The sequence below is a fragment of the Melospiza georgiana genome, chromosome 29, assembly GCF_028018845.1.
Source record: "Melospiza georgiana isolate bMelGeo1 chromosome 29, bMelGeo1.pri, whole genome shotgun sequence".
Lineage (NCBI taxonomy): Eukaryota > Metazoa > Chordata > Aves > Passeriformes > Passerellidae > Melospiza > Melospiza georgiana.
Genome location: NC_080458.1, coordinates 2,611,793 through 2,635,286, shown reverse-complemented (window position 1 = coordinate 2,635,286; position 23,494 = coordinate 2,611,793). Strand labels below are relative to the sequence as shown.

The 23,494-nt window shown below is 48.8% G+C and overlaps 1 protein-coding gene and 1 pseudogene across 1 annotated transcript in view; one reads left to right on the top strand and one right to left on the bottom strand.

Moving 5' to 3' along the window:
- LOC131094398 (zinc finger protein 850-like) overlaps positions 1 to 23,494 on the bottom strand; it is a 672,678-nt pseudogene that overhangs the window by 44,624 nt on the left and 604,560 nt on the right.
- The window catches only part of LOC131094375 (zinc finger protein 35-like), a 55,390-nt gene that overhangs the window by 18,195 nt on the left and 13,701 nt on the right, over positions 1 to 23,494 (top strand). The gene's annotated exons all lie outside the window — the stretch shown is intronic.

Below are 23,494 nucleotides of genomic sequence, written 5' to 3'. Positions count from 1 at the left end.
GGCATCTTAATGTGTCTGTGTTGAAGATGAGATTGTAAATGTTTGTTTCCTTATCTGGGGATTAACTGATGGATTTCCTTTCTTTCCTTCCAATTCCCATTGTTTTCAAGAACAGCACAAAAAGCTTGATGAGTTTTGTTCTATGGCAGCTGTGCTTAAAGGACCAACAAGCACTGCAGAGATGCCTTTCCTGTACTAATCCTTGAAATTTGTATAGCAAAGTCTCTCTTCCAAAAAGCCTCTCAAGCTGGTGTGAATCCTCAGAGAAGCAAATGTGCTTGTGGTGATGTAGTTCCCACTAACTAGGTCAGTCAATGAAATCAGCTGCCGAGGCAAGATCTGTGGGATGGTGGAAAAGCTGTGGCTGCATTGGGGTTTGGCGTTTTTGTTGGTAAAGTCATCTCTGGGTGTCTGCCAGGGCAGAAACTGCCACTGCAGAGCAGAGGTTAAACAAAGGGATCTGGGAGAGCACTTAGAGATGTGAAAGCAGTGGGTGGAGCCTCGTGGTTTTTTTTTCCAGGCTGAACACCTGATAGCCACAATGGGGACCCCAAAGCTGCAGCAGCCCAAGCTCCTCTCAGCTTTGCTGCGTGACTTCCTGAGCTGCTGCCTGCAGAGAGATGAGGAGCGGTGCTGGTCTGCCAAGGAGCTCCTGCAGTTAAAATGTGAAGGGCCTGCAGCTGAAACAGGCTCTGAGGGATGGGCTCCTCCTCCACTCAAGTCCAAGGCATCAGATGAGCCCTCTTCCTCCTCACCTCCACTCTTGGTGCTCTTCAAATGAAAATGGTGAGGAATCCTGGACTGGGCTGGGCTGGCAGGGTCCTGTAAATGTCCTCTGGTGCAAGTGTCCTTCAATGAGCAGGGACATCTTTAAAGAGATCAGGTTGCTCAGAGCCCTTTGCCGCCACAGCCAGAATGGTTGCAGGGATGGGGCACCTACAAGCTCTTGGGGCAAGCTGTGCCAGGGTGGCACCATGCTCCGAGAAAACAAGTTCTTCCTTAGACCTACTCTGATTAGATGCCCTTTGTGTTTAAAAATATTTGTCCATATCCTATTGTAACTGGCCCTGTTATAAAAGATATCTTCCACTTTCTTCAAAGCCACTCTGAAGTCTTGGAAAGTGGCAATAAAGTCTCCTCTGAGTGTTTCTGTTGCCCTCTTTTGTGATTTGGTGGGGTGTTCGGTTTTATCTAATGGCAAAAGAATTGAAGTAGAGCAATGCAGGGTACAGAGACATGAAATGGTGGTGGAGGAACCCAAGGAAGCCAGTCCCAGCTGAGCAGTCAGAGATTTGACTGTGGGCAGGAGGGGCTGTGGGTGGCTCACTGTGAGCCTCTGAGGGGCCCTGGTTTGTGCCCCCCAGCCCACCCTTAGAGGTTTCTGCCACGCAAACAGGGACAGCTGGGAGGGACTTGTCCCAGCCCCATCTGCTGCCTGGCACGCTCAAGCAGACGGGAACTGTGCCAGGGTTACTGCCAGGTTGTGTGGCAGAGAGGAACTGCAGGACCCAGTGCCACTGGGCTGGCCCTGCTGGGAAGGAAGGTGCCATCCAGCACATGAGGACATGGGCATGGAAAGGTAGACACTGCTTTCTGTCCCTGTGGGAATTAGCACAGTGCCTGTCTTTGAAAGGCAGGGACCTATGTGAGCCATTGGAGTTTCCTGAAAGGAAGAAAACCCAGGGACAGAAAGCACCATTTCTAGAGCACTGGCAGGGCAAAAATCCCAGCGTGATGAAGACATCACAATAAACAGATAAGTGGGATTCTGGGCCACATTTGCCCGTGATGGCAAGGTCTTGCTCATTGGGGATGACTGGGGAGCAGATGGTCCCATTGCTCTTCTTTCTGGGTCTTGCTAGGAACTTGATGTATCCTGATTGAGTCTCTGAAGCACTGAACTTGGAAAGTAGTGGTTCACTGTTCTTTATTGTATTTTTTTTTTCCAGTGGACAGCATCCATTTGTAACTTCAGCCAAGCCAGCATTCATCCTGGCACAACTCATCAATTCAGTGAAGAAGAAGAATAGCCCTAACCCTAAACCCTAACCCTAAACCCTAACCCTAATCTTAAATGCTAACCCAAACCCAAACCCTAACCCTATCCCTATCCCTAATCCTTACCCTATCCCTAGCCCTTACCCTAACCCCAACCCTAAGCCTAAGCCTAAACCTAAGCCTAAGCCTAAGCCAAACCCTAACAATAACCCTAGGAGATGAGAACGTAACAATCAAGTCAAGATGTTATCTCTGTTACCAGTTTAGAGTAGGATTGTAGAGTAGGGTTGTTGAAGAGATTTGTAGCATAGGATTATAGATTAGGGTTGTAATTAATTAAAATTTCTGAAAGATCAACTCATTTGGAAGATTCTCCTCCTTCTGACCCCTTCAGAAAATTCAACATTTCCTTCTGAATTATCAGTTGTTTTTTATTGGTGCTAAGTCACACATATGGCTTCTTTTGTATGGTTTCATAAGTGAGGAGGGCTCTTCTTCATTCATCCTCTCCAGACCACACTGCCTTTGGAATATGACCCACTGGCTGGTTATGGCACAGCTGTGGTATTTCTAGTTGAGGCAGAAAGGACAATGGCATTTGAAGGCAAAACCAAAGGAAGAATGAGGCAGCCCAAACATCTTGTGCAGATGCAGGCCTTCAGCTGTGACTGGAGAGCATTGGGGTTCCTGCCACTTGGATTTGTATCCCTAAATGCAATTATCTCTTTGGCTGGAGGAGAGCCTTGCTCAAGTGAGAAAGCAGAAAGATCAGAGAGGGTGCTCGGGAAGGTCTCCTGTGGTGCAGAGCTGTCAGTGCCTGTGAGGTGAGAGCGGGCCTGGCCTTGCCCGGGCTGGAGCTCCAGCAGAGCCCCGGCAGAGGCCGGAGCAGCCTGAGCCCCGGCAGAGGCAGGCTGGAAAGAGGCTCTTGGAGCTGCAAGAGGCAGCAGCCGGGCCCTGGGTGCCTCTTCCTGGGAGCGGGCGAATCCTCCGCTCTCAGAGCCCAGGTGGCAGCTGGCTGCTGCCGAGGGGAAGCGCAGCCGTGCTGGGCACAGCCCGGCCTGGAGGCATTGGCCGTCTGGAGTGTGCCCAGGAGCAGGGAAAGGCCAAGGGCAGCCGAGGGCTGCTGGGCTGGCTGAGGATTCCTCCTCTTCTGCCAGCTGCCCTGCAACTCCTGGCAAAGGTCAGCAGTGTGTGCAGCACTCTGGGCACCGGGGGAGGGAGCCGGGCTGCTTGGCAGGCTGGAGCACAGGGCAGCTCCTTCAGGCCCGGCACTTGTGCCAGGGAAGCGAGGCCAGCGTGAGACAGGGACAGCTTGGCAGGGCCCATCTGCAGGAGCCAGCGCCTCACACAGCTCTGGGAGGAAGCACCTGCAATCCTGCAGTTCTGCACTGAGCCAGAGCAAAGGTGTGAGATGCAGAGTGTTTGGCAGAAATATTCAGGCCCAGCAGGCCAACCTGCTTTGTGCTCTCTGGCACAAAGCAAGGGCTGTGCAATGCAGCTCTGAGCTGCTGGGAGAGAGGCAGTCGAGGATGTGCCTGAGGTGAGTCAAGGGGTTAGCTGAAAATGTAATTAGGATAACTGAAAATGCAGATGAGTTGAGGAGCCAGCTGGGAATAGAATTGGGAAAGTAGAATTGCATGTTTTAGTTAAGATTTTCAAATGAGGTAAGAAGCTAAGTTAGTAATACAGCTAGCAGAAATCATGTCCCTTAGTTAAAGAGTACCAAATATATTAGGAACATAAAGTTAGGAGTGCCAGGGGTAGAGAAAGCAATTGTGAAGAAGCAGAGACCATAGAAATACCTTGCCTTAAGAATAATTGAACAGTTAGGAGAGGCTTGGACCATGAGCAGCAGGTCAAAAGATCTTGCCAATTGGCCATGGGAGAAGAGTTCACCATGAGGAAGATGGCTTTCTTCCTCCCATACAACCACTCCCTCATTTCAAAATCCCACCAATCCAGTTAAGGGAATACAATTGCGCAGCTGTAATAGATATTCAGCTGATAAAAATGTGAAGCAGGCAGGTGATAATTATGTATTACGCGTCCTTAGAAATCTAATGTAAAACCTTTTCTGTAGAAATAGAGAGCAGGAGTCTGCAACTCCTTGCACGTGTCTTTGGAAACTAGTTCACATGTGACCAGGGCTGCAATAAATACCCTTCTTTTCTACTATAATTAGTTGAAGAGTCATCTGTCCATGCTTCAAAGGTTATGCTGGAGTAGTGAACTGATTTGGAAGGGAGCAGAAGAGTTTCAGCAGGCAATTTTTGGAAGAGATGGAAGGCTCTTGTGACTGAAGGGAAAGCTATTTGGAATGGAGTAATGATCCCAAAGTCTATACAATTGTATCTTTGTGTCTGAATTTAAATCAGAATGATTATAGATAGCTTCATGCAATTTGTCTACAAATTTATCAAAGTCTTCATTCTTTCTTTGACAAATCTGTGTAAAAGACATAGTGTGTAACTTATCTGGAAGTGCAAGGATAGCATTATATGCTAGTTGTTGGCTCATCTGTAAGACTTGATCAATGCTCCCAGCCTGGGCAGTGGCAGTAGCCCAGGGCCCCTTGCCAAGGAACTGTTGTGCTCTTAAACTATACAGAGGATCACCCTGCACTCTAGGTCTTGCTGCTTCTTGAGCACACTTTTCCTCCCAGCTTTTATGACGCATCACCTGCTAATGGGGTGGCATTATAAGTCTTATTAGGGTATGCACATCAGCTGGAATTAACGTGTTAGATGGAAAAATATACTGCAGAAGTGACAGTGCAAATTGAGATTTTCAACCAAATTGTGAAATTGCAGCTCTCAACTTTCCTAACATCTTCCAATTCAAAGATTTTTAAACTCTACTTGCAGCATTAGTTACTACAGGAAAAGTTTCTACATCATTTGAGAGAAAAGTCCCTTCTACAAAAACTTCTACAATAACTTTTTTTCTACTTTCATTTCTCTTTTGTGAAGATAAAGCTTGGCCTGCAATTCCTCGGAAAGCATTAGGAAGACCATGCTATTTTGGGAAATTGACACTGTTTGCCCCTAGCATTCAACAGATGCCTGATGACATCAGGCACAAATTCCAATGTCCAAAACATAGGGTGCATCCATTAGGCTCAGACTGCAACGATAATGTAGAATTGTGAAATTGGCCTTCGGTTAAATTGGCATCACTTTTTACACCAGGATTAGCTTCATCAAAGGCCCTTACATAATTCAAACGATTGGCCTGTTGGACAGGAAAACAAATTAACATTAGATCTGCAATACTGAATGAGCCCACTACTGATGTAGGTAGCATACACCACGCTGTGTTACAGGATAGGGCTGCTATAGATTTTTTGTTGCTAGCACAAGGAGATGGGTGTGAAGATTTTGAAGGGATGTGTTGCATGAATCTCTCTGACCACTCTGAATCTATTCACAAGAAACTGTCATTGCTTAAGGAGAATGTGAAAAAGCTGACAGTTGTTTAGAATACTTTTGATGAGTGGCTAAAGTCCTGGGGAATAATAGGCTGTCTCAAGGACTTTGTATGCTTTGGCATTATGTATTATTGCCTGTATTTTGTATTCTTGGCTATGTAATTAATAAATAATTCTACATATTATTGTCTTGGTATTCTTTTTTCAATTCTGCTTATAGTGCCTTGCTTACTGTGCTGTGTGCAAAAAGTAATTGACTGTGCTTTTAAATCAGTCTGGCTTGTGCAAAAAAAAAGCGGGGAACTGTTGAAGATATTTTGCAGGTTGAGGAGTTCTGGCAAGACAAGGGCCATATTTAGCCAATGCACTGAATCCAGCCTGCTTGTAATAATGGACAATGAACACGTTCACAAAGAATGAATTATGGACATAATCAGAAATGGGGTCGGTATATCCTTGAAAAAGATACAAGAAGAAGAGTCATCAGGACTCAGCAAGTTTGTCAGCAAGCTTGGGAAAGTGAGCCAGGGGTGGCCAGACAACCCCAGCAAGATGCATGAAAAATTAGGTAATCCAATCAGCATTCTATTTTAGTCGTGTGAACAGCTAGGACTAACCAATCATGCATTAGCTAGAGACGCGTGGACAGTAGAGATTTATTATAAATAGAGTCTTTTTAGAAATAATAAATTTAGCTTCACTGGATCATATTGGTCATGGTGTGATGTCCATGAACTTCTGCACCCCACACTTAAGAGTGTGTTGGTGCTGCCCAGGAAATGTACACATTTGGGGAAGTGCCCCTGGAAGAGAGGGGCTTGATTCCCAAGGAAACTGCTTTCCCAGGAGCCCCCAGTGAGACAGGTGCAAGTGTCTCCATTTGACTCCCTGTGTTTCCTTCAGTCCTTGAGGCCCCATGCACTTGGCAGAGGGGCAGGGCAAGGATGTGAAGAGCAGCTTGGGCATCTGCCTGGGCCTGCAGAGACCAAGCCAAGCACCTGTAGCAGGGTTTGTTGCCCACCTTTGAGCACAGGTCTGAGCCAGATCCTGTTTGTCCAGCCGAGTGCCCCAAAGCTCTCTTGGGGAGCTGTGAATTCAAAGGCCTTGATGCACACATTCATGCCACCTCCCCTCTCTGGTGTGTTTTAACTCTTGGCAAGATGTGTTTGCCCTGTGCTTGCTGGAGGCTGCTCTGTTCCAGAGCCAGCACCAAGCTAGGCTGTGCTGGCCTGGCACTGTGGAGAGTCCTTCCCTGAGCATTTGGCTGGGCTTGGTGTGTCCAAGGCTGTCTTAGACACTTGGGGCAATGGATTTCTTCCAATCAGAGGTATTTTGGGTGGGGTGGGGGTGCCCTCAGGGCAGTTGGTAGTGTGTCCAAGGGCCCTTGCTGACATGGCACAGCACGGTTACCATGGAACAGAATGGAACAGGACCCTTTGTGACACATGGTGACATGGGTGCTGGCGGTGACGAGGCAACGCCACAGTGCTTGGTGCACGTGACAGGACAGGAGGTGACAGAGCGGTGCTGTGAGGTGTCCCCGCACAGCCGGCTCACTGATTGCTGACCTGGAGCTTTTCCGAGGCATCTTCCATCCCTGCAGCCGGTGCCCTCGTGGCCAGGCTGTGGGAACCTCCATCGTTCACCAGGAGTCTCCTGTCATTGTGGCAGGAGACCTCGAGTGCAGGAGTTGCTGTCCTGTAGCTTTCCTGAGGCTCCTCTGTTGGAGGTGCCTGCAAGGCACGACTGCAGCACTCGCTGACTCGGGCCTTTGCCGAGGCATCTGTCTCGAAGGTGCCCTTGAGGTCAGACAGCAGGATGGCAGGCAGACTGCTCAGCCTGTTCAAGAGGCTTCGGGGCAAAAAAAGCAAAGGCCCTGCAGCTGCCCCAGCGCAGCAGCCTGCACAGCTGCAGCAGTTGCAGCCACTGCAGGACAGTGAGTGGTGGAGCTGGGCCGCAGGGCCGGTGCCTGTAGCCATCCTGGCCCCATCCCATCCCATCCCATCCCATCCCTGCAGACACGCCCATGGATGGGATGGGACAGGGGCTGGGGCTGCCCCCACCGATGGCCATGCTCCGTCCCCTGGGCTCCCGGGGGGCTGTCCCTGCCTGGGGAGCGCAGGGCTGGGCTGTGTTCTCCGGCCTCTCCCACAGCCCCTCAGCTCTGGCTGAGCTCTCTCTTTGCCAGATGCAGCCAAGGACCAGACTCAAGAGCAGGAGCCCATCCGTGGCCGCTTCCACCGAGCAGCGCAGGTACCTGCCGCCATCCCCACCTGGGCTGGGCCTGCTGGCACTGTCCAGCCAAGCCCTGTGCTTGGAGCAGACCATGGAACGTCTCTCTCTTCCCGCCTGTCCTTCTGCTACAGACACTGCGGAGGTTCCTGTGCCTTCAGCACAAAAAGACCAGCGGCCCCACACCCGAGGGCACGGCCCAGCCTGAATCCAGGCCCAGTGAGCTGAGGGCAGAGGCTGCTGCCAGCACAGCGTCCTCTGACCTGGCCGCCAGCTCTGACTGGGAAATGGATGAGGGCTGGGAGGAGGCTGACATGGCCCTGACAGAGGGCACGGCCACCACCAACACCATCCCACAGGGCATCCCAGAGACTGTGGCCATGCCCACGCTCACTGTGAGTCTTAGACCTACTCTGGAGTTTTTCCAGAAGGGTTTTTATTCTCTGCAGCAGCCTGGGGCCAGGGCTGAAGGCCTCCCAGGATCACGTGGCCCCTAAAGCCATGTCTGCTGGCCCCCCTCAGCCCCATCACAGTGGGCTGGGAAGGCAAGCACTTCTTGGGGGAAGCTGGGCAAGTTGCTCCCTTGGACAGCACTCCAAGTCTTCCCCATGCCACTTCCTCCAGGTGCAAGCCATGGTGAGTGCCGTGCTGCAGAGACTCACGTCCTGTGAGTCTGTGGACGCCGGTCTGCAAATGGCCATTGTTCTTCAGCCTCGCTGAAGAACACCCTGCCCCCGTGGTGAATAGCCTCCTGCGCTGTGCCCCAATGTGTGACGGGTAAGGGGCACAACTGCCTTGAGAGCTCGGTGCTCACCGGCCTGTAGGGCCCCTTGCCCTGTACAGCCTGTCCAGTGGGCTCTGCCAGACAGGCGGAGAGCACTGGCACCCTCGGGCCCCTCTGTTTCCTGAGCCTGCTGCAGCTGCACGGGGCACGATACTGACGCACAGCTCTGGTCCCACAGAGCTGCCGCGCTGATGTGGAGAGCCATGGGCACCTGGGAATTAGCCCCATTAGAACATGCAGGACTTATCGGGGCAAGGCCACCTATACAATACATATATTTTACTATGACTCACATGCCACCTATACCCCTGCACCGCTGGTATTCACTTGTTTCCTTCCTATGGAGACCATTGTGACACTGGGGAGCATTGTGGAACCAATGGGCCATGGTGACACTGCAGGCCCTTGTGGAACCTGTTACACTGTAGGAACTTCTGGAACCAAGGAGAACATTGTGACACTGCAGGGTACCATGGATCCAAAGGGCCATTGTGACACTGTGGGGCCTCGTGGAACCAAGGACATCTTTGTGGTTCTGTTGGGCTGCATGGTCCCAATGTGAAGCAGTGGAGCTTTGTGGAGCCAAGAGGCCACTGCTGCATTTCAGGGCCTTGTGGAGCCAAAGGGCCATTGTGATCCTGCAAGGCACCGTGGATCCATGGAGAGCATTGTGGCATTGCAAGGCCCCTTGGAATCATGGAGACCCTTGTGACACTGTGGGGCCTCATGGAAGGAAAGGGCCATTGTGACACTATGGGAACTAGTGGAACCATTGGGGAGGGCATTGGAAACGGCAAGGCTTCATGGAACAAATAGACCATTGTGACACTGTGGGGCCTTGTGGAACCATGGAGACCATTAAGATCCTTCAGGACTTGTGTAATCAAGGGGCCATTATGACACCTGAGGGCATCATGGAAGCAAGAGAACCATTGTGGCACTGCAAGGCCTCATGGAAGCAAGGAGGTATTGTGACACTGCAGGGCCCTGTGGAATCAAGGTAACATGAAATAGGTGTGGCTGCCTTGGCACCCCAGGGGTCACCTGACAGGTCTGGCTGATCTTGGAATCTGCCCCTTGGAATCTGGCTGATCATTCCCATCTGCCCCTGAAACACTGGGGCTCTGGGCTTTTCCTTTTATGGAAAAGAACTGTCCATTTTTTCCAGGCATCCATGGCTAAAATTAGGATTCCACCTCCAAATTTCTGTGTATTAAAGGATTGCTCCCAGACAAAAGTTTGGCTGGACAGACAAGTCTGGTTGGTCTTTGACTCCTAAGGGGCAGAACTCACCTATTTTCCAAACACTGGAAAAGACTCTGTGCTTTTCTTCTTATGGAAAAAACCCCATTCCTCTTCTCCAGGCACAAATGTCTGAAATTAGGACTCCGCATTCATAATTTCAAATATTCAAGGGTTGCTCCAAGAAAACCTGCCAGGACAGACAGGTCAGGCTTGCCTTGGTGTTTACCGTTCATCAGCTCCTGAAACATGGGGACTCCGTGCTTTCCTTCCTATGGAGACCAGTGTGACATTTGGGAGCCTTGTGAAATGAAGGGGCCATTGTGGCACTGCAGAGCACCATGGATCCAAGGGACCAATGTGACACTGTGGAGCATTGTGGAACCAAGGACATCATTGGGGCTCTATTGGGCCACATGGCCCCAAGGGACCAGAGCAAAGCACTGGTGTGGTAGTTAGCCCAGCTGAAACTCAGAGTCAGCCAGATTTTATCCCGGAAGAATGGGCATGAGTTTCAAGCCCTGGGAATCCTTAGTTTAACTTAGGGTAAGTTTGAGAGTTCCCCCATATGCCTTTAGTGTTGTTATGCTAAGTTGTCCAAGTTCTCCTCCCCTATTGGTTACTTGTTTCCCCTCTGTGGTTATTGTTCTACAGTATTGTACCCTCAAGTGTGTATGTTGTTGCTTCACCTTTATCTCAGGTCTTTGGATCCTGCCCCTTGTACTGTGCTCGACTTCTCCATGTTTATTGTTTTTCACCCTGTTACTAAAGTTCTTTTTGGGCAAGTCCATTGATCCTGCTTGTAGGAGCATCGGGGGCTAGGACAGTTGGGATGGACAGAGACAAGAGATGTCTCAAGCCAGGTCTTGGAATGTGTGGTTTATTGCAAAGGGTGTGGGTGCGGGGGCCTTGTTTGGAGCTGCCAGCCATAGCTCGGAGCAGGCCAAAAGAGGACCTCAAAAGAGGCACTCAAAATGGATGCCCAAAAGAGGAGAGGAGTTCCCATTACTATGCAATAAATCTTCTTCTGTGCTGCATATTCTAATTTTCACTAACCAATCTATTACAAGATACAAATCTTACAGCATTTACATATGGCCTATAGGAATAATTACATTACCATACTGTGTTACATTTTAAACACTAAAAACTACTCTTTGGACCCCTTCTGCCAAGCTAGTAGGGTCTGCTCTGACCCGTGGACCTATCTGCAAGCAGGGGGTATTGTTTCATCAAAAGGGGATTACCTTCAGCCAGCCATACCATAGTTTTCCAGTCGTTCAGTAACTAAGGTATCTCAAAGCTTGCTTTCATTTCAATCTCACTTATAGTTTCCATATTTTAAAAATGTATTGCCAGGCAATCATATTAATAAGGCTTTCCTGTTTCATCTTCCCAGCATCTGCTTCTTTTGCTTCTTTTCATTTTTACCACCCTTGCCCTGAAGTTGGGGAACCAGAAAGGTTTGTCACAGCCACCCTCATTGCGACATTTGGCACCCAAATTTGGACTCCTTGGATGAGAGAACTGGAGGCCCAGATGGCACAAAAACCTCTCAGAGACTCAGTGTGGGAAGGAAAATCCTTAAAGATTGGATTTTTGGTATTTAAGAATACCTAAAAGTATTCTTAAATCCATAAAGCACCTTAAAATCCTTGAGTATCTCAAGGCATTAATAGCCCCACTGAGTGTTGTTACTGACAAAGCCTCTCCAGAGACTAATTACAGCAGATAACTGGAGGGCATGATTTCAGAAAGCTCTCAGAGACTCCGAGGCAAAAGGTAAACCAAGGTCCTTTGGAAAACCTGCAGTCCCTGGGAGCATCCAGGAGCCCCCAGGGCCATTCCTGAGCAAGGGTCCCCAGGGACTCCTTCCAGCAGATCTTTGAGGCCACTGGGATGTGGGCTAGGGGGGATGCTGAGGGCAGGACAAGGGGCTGACAGTGCCCAGCCTGGCTGGGGCTGTGCCAGGAGGTCCCTGGGCCCCAGGACAAGGTGTCTCCTCCCAGCCCTTGGTGACACAGACCCTGCTGCTCTGCCCCAGGGCACCAAGACTTGGCTTCTCTTTTTCCCCACCTGTCATCACTGCCTCCCGTTCTCTCCTCATCCTGGGGCCTGGGGACACTTCCCCAGTCATGTCCCTCAGTGAGACCCATTACAAGTCCAAGAAACTTTGGAGTTGGATTCTGCCTAGGAGTTCTGGAGAGGTTTCTTCAGCTCCCTCACAGGGACTGATGTTCAGGGCCTGAGCACAAAGCCCCAGAGGCTCATTAAAGTCCCTGTGCTGTGTCTGTGCTGCTGAGATGGGCTAGGCTCCTGGCACAGAGGCAGCTCCTGGTAACCAAGAAGAGCTTCAAAAGCACATTTCTCTTGATGAGCAGCTCCTGTGCCAGCCCAGCAGGGCTGGGGCACTGCCTGCAGCCACCCAGGGCACAGCACAGAGGCACAGAGATCTTCAATCAGTCTGGGCTGGGAAGGTGCTGAGAAGTGCCTGGGGCACAATCAATGCCAGCCCTTGGCACAGGAACCTCTGGCTGCAGGACAATGCAGCTGCAGCTCCTGGAGACATCTCCTAAAGATGGAGCATCCCACTGCCTACAGACCCTGTGAGTACATTCTCTGATTGTCTCTTGTGCAGAGCAGCCAGGGGTGCCCAGGGCTGTCCTGCAGAGCAGGGTCCTGCAGCCCCGGGCGCTGTGCTGGGCAGGGACTCTGCTGCCTTCCAGGGACAGCTCTCAGCCAGCCCTGGCAGCTGCTCCCAGCACTGAGGGACAAGATCTGGCTGCGAGGAGACAGCTGGTCAGGCTTGGGAGTGTTGTCATAGTGTGGGGAGGATGCTGCATTGATGAGCAGTTCTCCCAGCATGACATTTAACTGCAGAACATTTCCAAGTACATTATAAAGGGAGCACAGCGAGTCAAGGGCTGCACACAAGGGAAAATCCTGTTTTATTTAAGTACTGCTCTCGGTTGCCTGGATGGGAAATTGTCTATCGATATTCATCTCTGGTTGAGGTTTAAAAAAATAAAAAAATGTTGTCTCAGATCTTAACAAACCAGCTAGTGACAGAAATCAGCAGAGGGTCTCTCACAGGCAGCATCAGTATCGCTTTCCCAGCCTCCTCAGGGTTGCTTTGATGTTGCCATCAGAGCCTGCAGAGCCAGAGCTGCCCCTGGGCAGTGCCAGAGCTGGGAGGGCACTGCAGGGCAGAGCTGACCCCCAGGGCTGGGCTGGGCTCTGGCAGCACTGGCAGGGCCCAGCACTGGGCACAGGGAGTCAGCTGCTGGCAGGGACAGCTCCAGGCAGCAGAGCCCTGGGCAGGCAGTGGGGGGAAGTTCCCCCAGGCTGTGCTGGAATATTTAAAGTCCCTCTCCAAACACAGCTATTGCATGATTACATTTTTTACAGATCTCCACGCCAAGACATTGCAAATGTCCAACAGCAGCTCCATCAGGCACTTCTTCCTGCTGGCATTGGCAGACACACGGCAGCTGCAGCTCCTGCACTTCTGCCTCTTGCTGGGCATCTCCCTGGCTGCCCTCCTGGGCAACGGCCTCATCATCAGCGCCATAGCCTGCGGCCACCACCTGCACACGCCCATGTTCCTCTTCCTGCTCAACCTGGCCCTCAGCGACCTGGGCTCCATCTGCACCACTATCCCTAAAGCCATGCACAATTCCCTCTGGGACACCTGGAACATCTCCTACACTGGATGTGCCACACAGCTCTTTTTCTTTATGTTCTTTATCACAGCAGGGTATTCACTCCTGACCGTCATGTGCTACGACCGCTACGTGTCCATCTGCAAACCCCTGCACTACGGGACCCTCCTGGGCAGCAGAGCTTGTGCCCACATGGCAGCAGCTGCCTGGGCCAGTGCCTTTCTCCATGCTCGGCTGCAAATGCCCGATACATTTTCCCTGCCCCTGTGCCATGGCAATACCCTGGGCCAGTTCTTCTCTGAAATCCCACAGATCCTCAAGCTCTCCTGCTCCAATTCTTATCTCAGGGAATTTGGGCTCATCGTAGTTATTGCCTGTTTAGGTTTTGTCTGTTTTGCGTTCATTGTTTTCTCCTATGTGCAGATCTTCAGGGCTGTGCTGAGGATCCCCTCTGAGCAGGGACGGCACAAAGCCTTTTCCACCTGCCTCCCTCACCTGGCCATGGTCTCTTTGTCAGCACTGGCATATTTGCCTACGTGAAGCCCCCCTCCATCTCCTCCCCATCCCTGGATCTGGCACTGTCAGTTCTGTACTCGGTGGTGCCTCCAGCCCTGAACGCCCTCATCTATAGCCTGAGGAACCAGGAGCTCAAGAAATCTCTCAGGGCTCTGATGTCTCGATCCTTTTCAGCTACCACACACTTCCAGCTTCCTTCCGTCATTGGCCCCTGGTGCACATCATGACAGGCCAAGTTTCTCCTTATTTATCTTTCTTCCAATTCTGATGCTGTTGTCTTCAAAGCACAGATGGTATTCGTTACCTCCAATTTAAAATTATCCCCCTTTTTGTGACCCAGAAACTTCATGTAAATGAGGATTTTCACATTGTATTTATTTGAAATAAATGAACTTGTGTTGAAGTGAGGGGAGAACGACCATCCTGTGATGCATCGAACTCGATTTATTGATCGATCAGTCAGTTTAACACTATTTAAATAATAGTGTTAACGAACTTCATGCATATTCTGTAATACAGGTTTATGATAGGCTAACAGAGAAAACTCTAACCACACCTTTTGTTTTACTACACCGTTGATTGTTTACACAAAACAAAACCAGTGTTCTCACTGTGTTATGAACGGTTCCCAAAACTTCCACATCTGTTCTCAGGGTGCCATCTTTTCCCAGAGAGAGTGTTACACTTGTTATGAGAAGACTGCCTGAGAACTTTATTGTTTATACAGTGATGCCCGAAAGAGTCTAATTGTTTATAGAAGTCAGGCTGGGAACTGCTTCACAGCTACCTGTTACTTTTCTCTCAATTGTATGGCTTCATGGCCTTTTTCTTTAAGCCATGTTCATGGCCTTTTTCTTTAAGCCATGCTTGAACTAAACTCCCGACATTTCCCCCGCTTTTTTCTTTTTGAGAAAGGAGGTTAGCCTGCCAGGTTTTCTCTATCATCCTACTAACCATCCTTTGAATACAGCTACAAAAACAAGGTAATATAAGTAAAAGCAATAAGAGTACACCTAATATCCCTATAGCATATATTACAAGGTTTCTTAGCCATGGTCCCAGTCCTAAGCTTTTAAGCCACTCATCAATACTTAATCCTTCTTCTTCCTTAAGTTTGTTGAATCCTAGCCGTAGCTCTTCTAACTTAGCATGAATAGATACAGAATGATCAGATAAGTTCATGCAACACATTCCTTCAAACTCTTCACACCCATGGCCTTGTGCTAATAATAAGAAATCTATAGCAGCTCTATTTTGTAGAACAGCGTGATTAACACTTTGTACATCTGAAGTTAACATATCTAATATCTGTGAAGTTTTATTCAGTTCACCCTTAGCCCAACACCCTATTTGTTTTGCTAGAGTCAATGCTTTGCTAGCAGCACCCCATGGTAGGAAAGCTGAAACCATCACTTGCTTAAATTTACTCCAGAACCACGGATCTCCTATTTGACTACAGTCTAAATTATGTAAGCTACGCTTTTGCCTGCTTATCTTATGGCTTAATTGCATTAGCACAGATATATTAGGGTGGAATAGTGATAACTTGCCTAAATAACAAGGTCCACCCTGAGGCTGGGCAGGTATACCATTCCAGGCTCTATCTCCACAAATTAGAAATATGCCCTTAGGTAATTTCTTAGGTGTCATGATGCTAGAGCCTTTACAATGATTGTAGAGTTGTTTAGACACTATGTTTGGCTTTAGAGCTGAATCCAGAGTAGCCCATGTTTGTTTATGTTGATTCATCTTTTGAGGATTAGAGTAATCAAAGCTGAACCACTCACTATTGGAAGTGCTGGTCATGCTAGCATTTGCACTTCTGAAAAGCTCCAACTCCTCAGGTGGAGAATGCAAAGGAGCATTAAGGGATTGAATTAACAGGCATTGATGATAGCCGTCACTTTGACTGGCAGTATACCCTTTAGGCAATTTGATATTTATCATACTGCGCATACATAAGGCACGGTTATTAATAAAACTGCAGAATTCTTAAGGAGCCTATACTGGAAGTCCTACCAAACATGTTCGAAAAGGGTTAGTAACTCCTCCAATGCTGAGACAAAGCGATGTCTGATTAATCTGCCTAGCAAGTGTTAGCCATACATTATCTCTAGGTTGACTAAAATGTGTTACCTTTAATTCTTCAGCTACCACTACACCAAGTAATATAATAAAAGTAAACCTCATTTTTCTGTTTTTACTTTGACCTTCTTTTTCTTATATCTGTTTTTAACCTTACTGTTGCTGAGACCTGAAGACCACACCTTTGTAACCTTCTAATGCAATTGTCTAATGCCTGATTGGGATCTCCTTTTATAGGCCCTACAACGGAATGCTGTGTTAAAGGCACCAGTTTTTTACACCTTACAGAGGTAATATATGATGCACTTTGAGCTTTAATCCTTTTCAAAATACACTGTACCTCCCACCGATAATAAGCTAAGATTTTCTGCTCATGTGACTCATAAAGACCTAAAGCTGAGGCAGTGTTTAGTCCTGTTTCATTCCGTAGTGCCCACTCCCAATTATGTTCCCAGTTATGTCTATAATTACAGGTATTACACCATAAACGAAAATGTGACAACTGATTCACCCAAAAGGTCCTGTCACAACCCCCACAACACAGTGCAACCCAAGCGGCACAATTTGGGCTGTGACATTCAAGACAATTCTCTCTTGCCGGTCCTTTTATATGGAAAGATGATAATGATTCAATAATGTCAATCAGTTCTCTGGTCCTCCGGCAACGGCGTTTTATCCCAAAGGGTTAAACCCACCCTCAGCTGAGCCACAATGTCCTGCCTTATCAGGCATTGCAAGATAGGTGGTAATTGGACTAAGAAAAGAAAGCTGTTAGCTGTTTTCATTCATGTGAACCTGGAGAGGAGGTGAACGGCAAGTCTGAAAACAATCCTTTTTGTCCTTGAGATTTTCACATCCACCCCTTCCCCGGGCCTCTCAGAAAAGTTCAAAATCAGTTTTACAGTCTGTAATCCTTTAGTCATTTGGCTGAAATGGCATCAGCTGGGCGATTCTCAGTCCTTTGTTGACTTGGAGTGGTGAGAAAATAGTATACACTTAAAGCACTTAAAATATTTAACTTAGCAGACTTATTTGTAAATTAACAGAACTTAACTGGCTTCAAAATTCTATGGGCTAGCTGTGTTACACTCTTTGCAACATAAGAATAGGCAATTCTAATAATTAAATAGTATTTTCAGCTAGCAAGGTTTCTCTGAAGTTCACAACAACACTTTGCACACAAGCCATAAAATAAACGTCTATCGTAAAAGCATAAATCTATCTAACATCACTTAAACCTAATAGCACTTATACTTAAAATACTTAAACTTAAAATATTTAAACTTAATAGATCTTAACATTACTTAAACTTATCTTTACTTAAACTTAATAGATTTTTAAATCAACAGAACTTACATGTAAAATCTCTTAATTCTAATAAAACTTAACTATAACAAAACTTAACTGACTTTAAATAACAGACTTATTTGTAAATAATGTAAGATCAAACTTAACAGAATCTAACTTAACTTAATATACAATTTAAACTTAACAGACCTCGAACTTAACAGAAAATAAACTTAACAAACTTAACCTTAATAGAACGACACTTAATAAATAATTTAACTTAAACTACTTAATAACAGATAACTTACTATAAACATAAAATATAGCATTCACTATCACTCACCCACAGGCCTGACTCCAAAACACTAAATCAAAACAACCTTTCTCACGTTTCTGCTGCAGCATTTATACCAAAAAGCACACTCATACAATCTCACTCATACAATCAATCCAATACATCTTAACATTTTTAAACTTTTCAAAATATAATTTTAGAGTCTGATGTTCCACTGACTGAACCATCCGGGCTTCTGATGTTAAAGTTTATGTTAATGCAGGTGATTTCAAGACAGCATAACCAATGCCGAGCCAAATCGGCCGAAATTTGACCCATGCATACAGTACGCTGATTCCTGTCTCATAGTCTCTGCCAGGAAGAACAAAAGTGCCTTTAACTTTCCTTGTTTACCATCACTTGTTTTTTAATTTCAACAGGGATCTTTTCCTTTTGTTGACAAAAGTTACATCCATTAGGCTGTTAGGTCTTAAACTGAAGCTTTTGCCGGCTGTGGGGGGAGGGAGAAACGCTCCCGCTGCAAAAAGCGCTCCAGTCCCGCGGCGCGTGTGTCGGAGCGGGCGAAAACCCCCCCGCTGCGCTCGGCTCTCTGTTTACTCCCCGGCAGGCTGACTCCGCTGCAGGCACCGCCGCACCCGTGGCGGCTCCCCCCGCGGCGGCTTCGCTCTCTCCCGGGGCGGCGCGGCTCGGCTCCCGCGGCGGCGGCTCCGCTCTCCCCGCCGCTGCCTCCGCTCCCGCGTCGCTCACCGCAGCTGCTCGCCATGGCGGAGTGCCCGTGCCGAGTTCGGAGTAGCACAGCCCCGCAAGCTCCACGGGCTGCGGCCGCTGTCTTGCACTCAGAGAGATAGTAAAACAGTGCACCATATATCACTCGCCATGGCTTGCCTAGCTTCTTGGCAGTTTTACCACTCTCTAAAGCAGCCTCTGACAATAAATCACTGAATTCACGCAATTCCGTTAACTCGTAAACTGTGTGGGGATTCACGAAGACTCCCCATTCCAGACCATAAGCCAAAAGACCTTGCAATTCCTTCCGTAAGTCTATTCCCTTAATTTGCCTTTTTTGCAAAAACATAATAAAAAGTTCATATGTGGCTTGCCTTTCCATACCTCTTTTAAGTGCGCACTTTTACCTAGCAGCGATTTCCAGGCATCGGCCACACGTATCAGCTGGTCCCATCTATATGGTCGCCAGGGCACGGCGCGTATCGGCGGCTTTTTTTCCTCCGCTTTGGTTTCGCGCTTATTTGCCGCTCCCGCTGCTTCGGAGCCTGAACCAGTCCTCACTTCTCGTGGTGTTCGCAATCCCCGTGGTGGTCGCGATCGTCGTGTCTGCTATCACGTCCGGGTGGTCACCATTTGTTGAAGTGAGGGGAGAACGACCATCCTGTGATGCATCGAACTCGATTTATTGATCGATCAGTCAGCTTAAATAATAGTGTTAACGAACTTCATGCATATTCTGTAATACAGGTTTATGATAGGCTAACAGAGAAAACTCTAACCACACCTTTTGTTTTACTACACCGTTGATTGTTTACACAAAACAAAACCAGTGTTCTCACTGTGTTATGAACGGTTCCCAAAACTTCCACATCTGTTCTCAGGGTGCCATCTTTTCCCAGAGAGAGTGTTACACTTGTTATGAGAAGACTGCCTGAGAACTTTATTGTTTATACAGTGATGCCCGAAAGAGTCTAATTGTTTATAGAAGTCAGGCTGGGAACTGCTTCACAGCTACCTGTTACTTTTCTCTCAATTGTATGGCTTCATGGCCTTTTTCTTTAAGCCATGTTCATGGCCTTTTTCTTTAAGCCATGCTTGAACTAAACTCCCGACAAACTTGCAACAATATTTGTGTTCTTATTCTACTATCGCCAGTAGAGGAGCAATGAGCAGAAATTGGCTCAGCTTTGTGGCTGCCCCCGCTTTGGGATGGGCCCTGGGCCTTTAGCAGGAGCAGCTCTTGAGAGCCCAAGACCGGGGCTCTTGTGCTGCCCTGGGCAGATGGGATGGCAGCAGGGGCTGCAGAGCTCTCAGCACCTCAGACAGAGGGGAGCAGGGCAGCCAGGGAGCCTCCTTTGGCCTTGGCCAAGCACCTTCCCCCATGGCTGGGGCTGAGTCCTGTGGCAGCTGCAGCTGCTGCTGTGCCCTTGCCAGGGGCTGAGGCGGTGGGGCCAGTGCCCAGAGCAGCCTGGCCTGAACAGAGCTGTGGGGCCAGAGCCAGCTGGGCTGGAGAGAGGCCCTTGGTGCTGCCCAGAGCTCAGGGCAGCTGGCAGAGCTTGCAGGGAGCTGGGCTGGGCTCAGAGAGCCTAGCCCAGGAACCATCAGTGTCCATCTCAGCCTGGCTGAGCGTGCAGGGGCAGGACTCAGACCAGGCCTTGTGGGGCAGGACCAGCGCCTGTGCAAGGCATTGCAAACAGGCAAGTGGCCCAGAGAGGAGGCTGCTCTGTGCTCTTGGTGGCATGGACAAAGCAGGGAGGGGCCAAGGACATTTGTCAGCACCAGCCTCTGTCCCCAGCCCTTGGCAGCCCTGGCTGCTGAGCCCAGCTTTGGCCTGGGTTGAGTTTGGCTGTGGCCCAGCTCCATCCTCCTGCAGGGCTCAGGGCCTGTTCCCAGCCAGGACCAGCCCAGGCCAGCCTCTCTGCTGGCCCAGAAACTGGCAGAGCCCGGGGCAGGGCTGTTTGTGCAGCCCCACAGGTGCCACGGACTCTGCAGGACCTGGCAGAGGCTGCCCAGCAGGGAGGCCATGAGGCACAGAGCCCCAAGGCTGCTGTGGGCACCATGGCACAGAGGCCGTTCCCAGCCGCAATGCTCCTGGCCTGGGCTGGGCCTGCACAGGGGCTGGGCCACCATGGCTGGGGTAGCACAGGGCCACAAAGGGGCCACACAGCCACTGCCAGGGCTGACAGCAAGGCCAGGCACACAAAGAAATTGTTGAGCATGGCCTGTGTTGACCAGGGCTGACTGTGCCAAAGGCAGAGCTCAGCCGCCAAGGGCAGCTGCCGGAACAGTCCAGAGCCCAAAGAGCCTCCATGGCTGTGCTGGAGACCAAGGCTGCAGGAGGGAAATGCAGGGCTGCTGCGGGATGGGGAGGGCATTGAATTCCAGCACACACCTCAGCTCTCTGATGATCCTGGCACCATGCTGGGCCCTGTTTCAGACTGGAGCATAGCAGATGTTGATGGGACAGGGGCCCTGCAGGGCTGTCAGGGACCTGTAGCTTGCAAGGTGCTCTGCTCCCCCTCTGGTGCTTTCAGACAGATCCAATCCCAGCGGGGCACCTCAGGGCACAAGTGGCACTGCCTGTTCATGGGCACACAATGGATGTTTGGCTGGAAAGGGACACAGATGTTAATACCTGTTTGGTTTTTTGTATACACACAGATCTTTATTATCTGGATCATTTGAGTACTTCTAAGAATTGGCAAAGTATTCCTGCCAAGAAAAGGAATTTCCTGGATTTCCTGGATCCTTCTAATGATGGCAGAAGAAGGAATACTGATCCTCTACTCTTGTCACCAACATTCAGTCTAATATGTCATGACCCTCTTCCTTGAGGTGTTTCCAGCTCTCCTGTTTAAATGGCCATGTCTAAGGATATGTCTTCATTTAGAGCAGCTGGATCTATGTCCTTCCCCTTTCTTCCAGTTTTCTTCCTGCAGCTGTTTTCTGGCCATTCCAATGAGTCTCCCTTGACTGGCTTCATGCTTTGACCTTAAGGGAGTTGCCTACTCTTTCAGAAGTTTAAATAACTCCTTAGTCAGCATCTTAGTTGTAGTTCTATCTATTCTATCACCTCTTCTTATGCCTTTGTCTAAAATCGTTCCTTTATGGCTATCCCTTGTGGATGATGGACATGTCAGATATTGCTGAGATGTCACAAGAAACTGAAGGAAGTGTTTTGATGTTTAATAAATTTTATCACGGTCACAATTTTTATGTTGGCCATGAAGATAAACCTTTCTGTGTCTCTGAGTCTCACCAGTTCCTGGTCCCTCAAAGGACACAAACCTGATGAGTTGTGGTTCCCACTCCAGGGGCTGCACTTGGACCTCCCTCCATAGCCAGAGCAGAGCTCCCTTGTCCCAGAAAGTCCCTGGCAAAGGAGGGATGAAGGAAACAGGACAGGCTGTGAGGATCAGGGGGACGGCAGACTCAGGGAGAAGAATGACTTTTGCATTTGATGGAGCTCTGCCTCCCCTTGGCTTTGTTGAATGACAAGAAATGAACATCCCTCTATGTCTCTGGCAGCTCCTTCTCCAAGGAAAGCAGGTGGGAGTTGGAGCCAAGGAGCTGAAAGCTGCAGATGCAGCCTGGGCTGGAGGGAGCTCAGATTTGCACAAGGCTGCTCTGAGTGCCAGGGCTTGGATGGAGGAAATGGTGGGGTGGGGGTAGGGACAGAGTGTGATTGATTGTCAACCATGAAGGGTCTTGATTTTCATATCTCTTCAAACTGCATGAGGAGGTACTTGGATTCAGCGTCAACTGGAGATTGCACATAGCAATAAAAAAACAGGAAAAAAAAAACCGCATGGGACCTAAAAAACTCTCTTCTCGATGTCTTTTTAAATATCATGCATTTACTTTGAATACGCTACTGAGATCTACCTAACCACAAATGATTTGAAAATTAAAATCCAATTATTCCCAGAGGCTTGGCTTGTTAAGGTGTTCTGAATGTTAATGAGCCCTGCCACACTGAATTCCTGCACTGAAGAACTGAAGGCTGAACAAGCCTCTGCAGCAGGAAAATTCAGCAGCAGCCTCCAAGTTGCTGAGGATGTCAGCAGCCCCCACTGAGGCCATCCCTACCCAGACACTATGGGGGAATGGGCAGACGAGGAGAGCGTCCCTGGGGCTGGGGCAGCACAACTCAGAGGCACCAGCGGCTCCAGCTGGGAAATGGAGTGTGGAATGTGGCTGGGAAAGCCCTGCCTAGGCTGTGCCAAGCAGGACAGACAAGCCCTGACTTCCATCCCCCAAACTACTCTCTCAAACAAGAAGACATTTAAAAGGAATTACAGTTGTTTGTGTATTCTGAGTTGGACTCCCTGGAGAAATACGAACAAGAGATTCTGAGGAGCTCAAAAGAACATAACAGCCTTTACTGGGTACTTTAGAAAATCAGAGAAACTTTGGAAAAATGTTTAATACAACCTTCAATCAACAGAAAATACTTCTCAAAGCATTATTTTGGCCCATTCAATTTCATAAACACTAAACCTGTTCAATTTCAAATTATTCAAAATTTTTAAGAGGTTCAAAATAGAAGAAGATGACATAGAAAGAGAGAAAGGCAAAAATTATTTAGAGAAGCACACACACAGCTACCACCTCCTGGATTTCAGTGGTGCACAAATGGGAATTCCAAGAGGATACAGGGTCGAGATGTGTGCTTGCCATATGGTCTTAAATCCACAAGCCTTAAATACCCCTTGGTCTTGCTGGGCCCTTCCCCCAGGTGGGAGTTTGGCTCATTTCGTCCCTCAGGAGCTGGGCTGGGGCAGCGGAGGTGGCTGTGGAGCATTGCCTGTGCTGTTCCAGGGACTGCAGACACTGCTGGGCTGGGATAGAGACTCTGGGGGGATTGGGGTCACAGGGCAGGGAGGGGCAAGGCTGGACCTGCCCCTTCCTCCTCCACACATGAAATGTTTTTAGCCAAAAGTCTCCTCCAGCCTGTCACAACAGGGAATGTTGGAAGTAGAGCCCAAATTTCATGGGCACCTGGACAAGGACAGTTCCCTTCCAGAGAAAGGAAAGCCCTAGTTCTCAGTTCATATTTTGTTTGATTGCCTTAATTTTGGAGTTTAGTTTTGTTTTGTTTTGTTTTGTTTTGTTTTGTTTTGTTTCCTTGGTGCACCTGAAGTGTCCAGTCAGGAGCAGAGTGACTCTTGCCAAGGAACTTTGTGCTGCTGTCCCTTAATATTAAATCTGGTTTTTGCTGATCCCTTGCTGGGGATTTT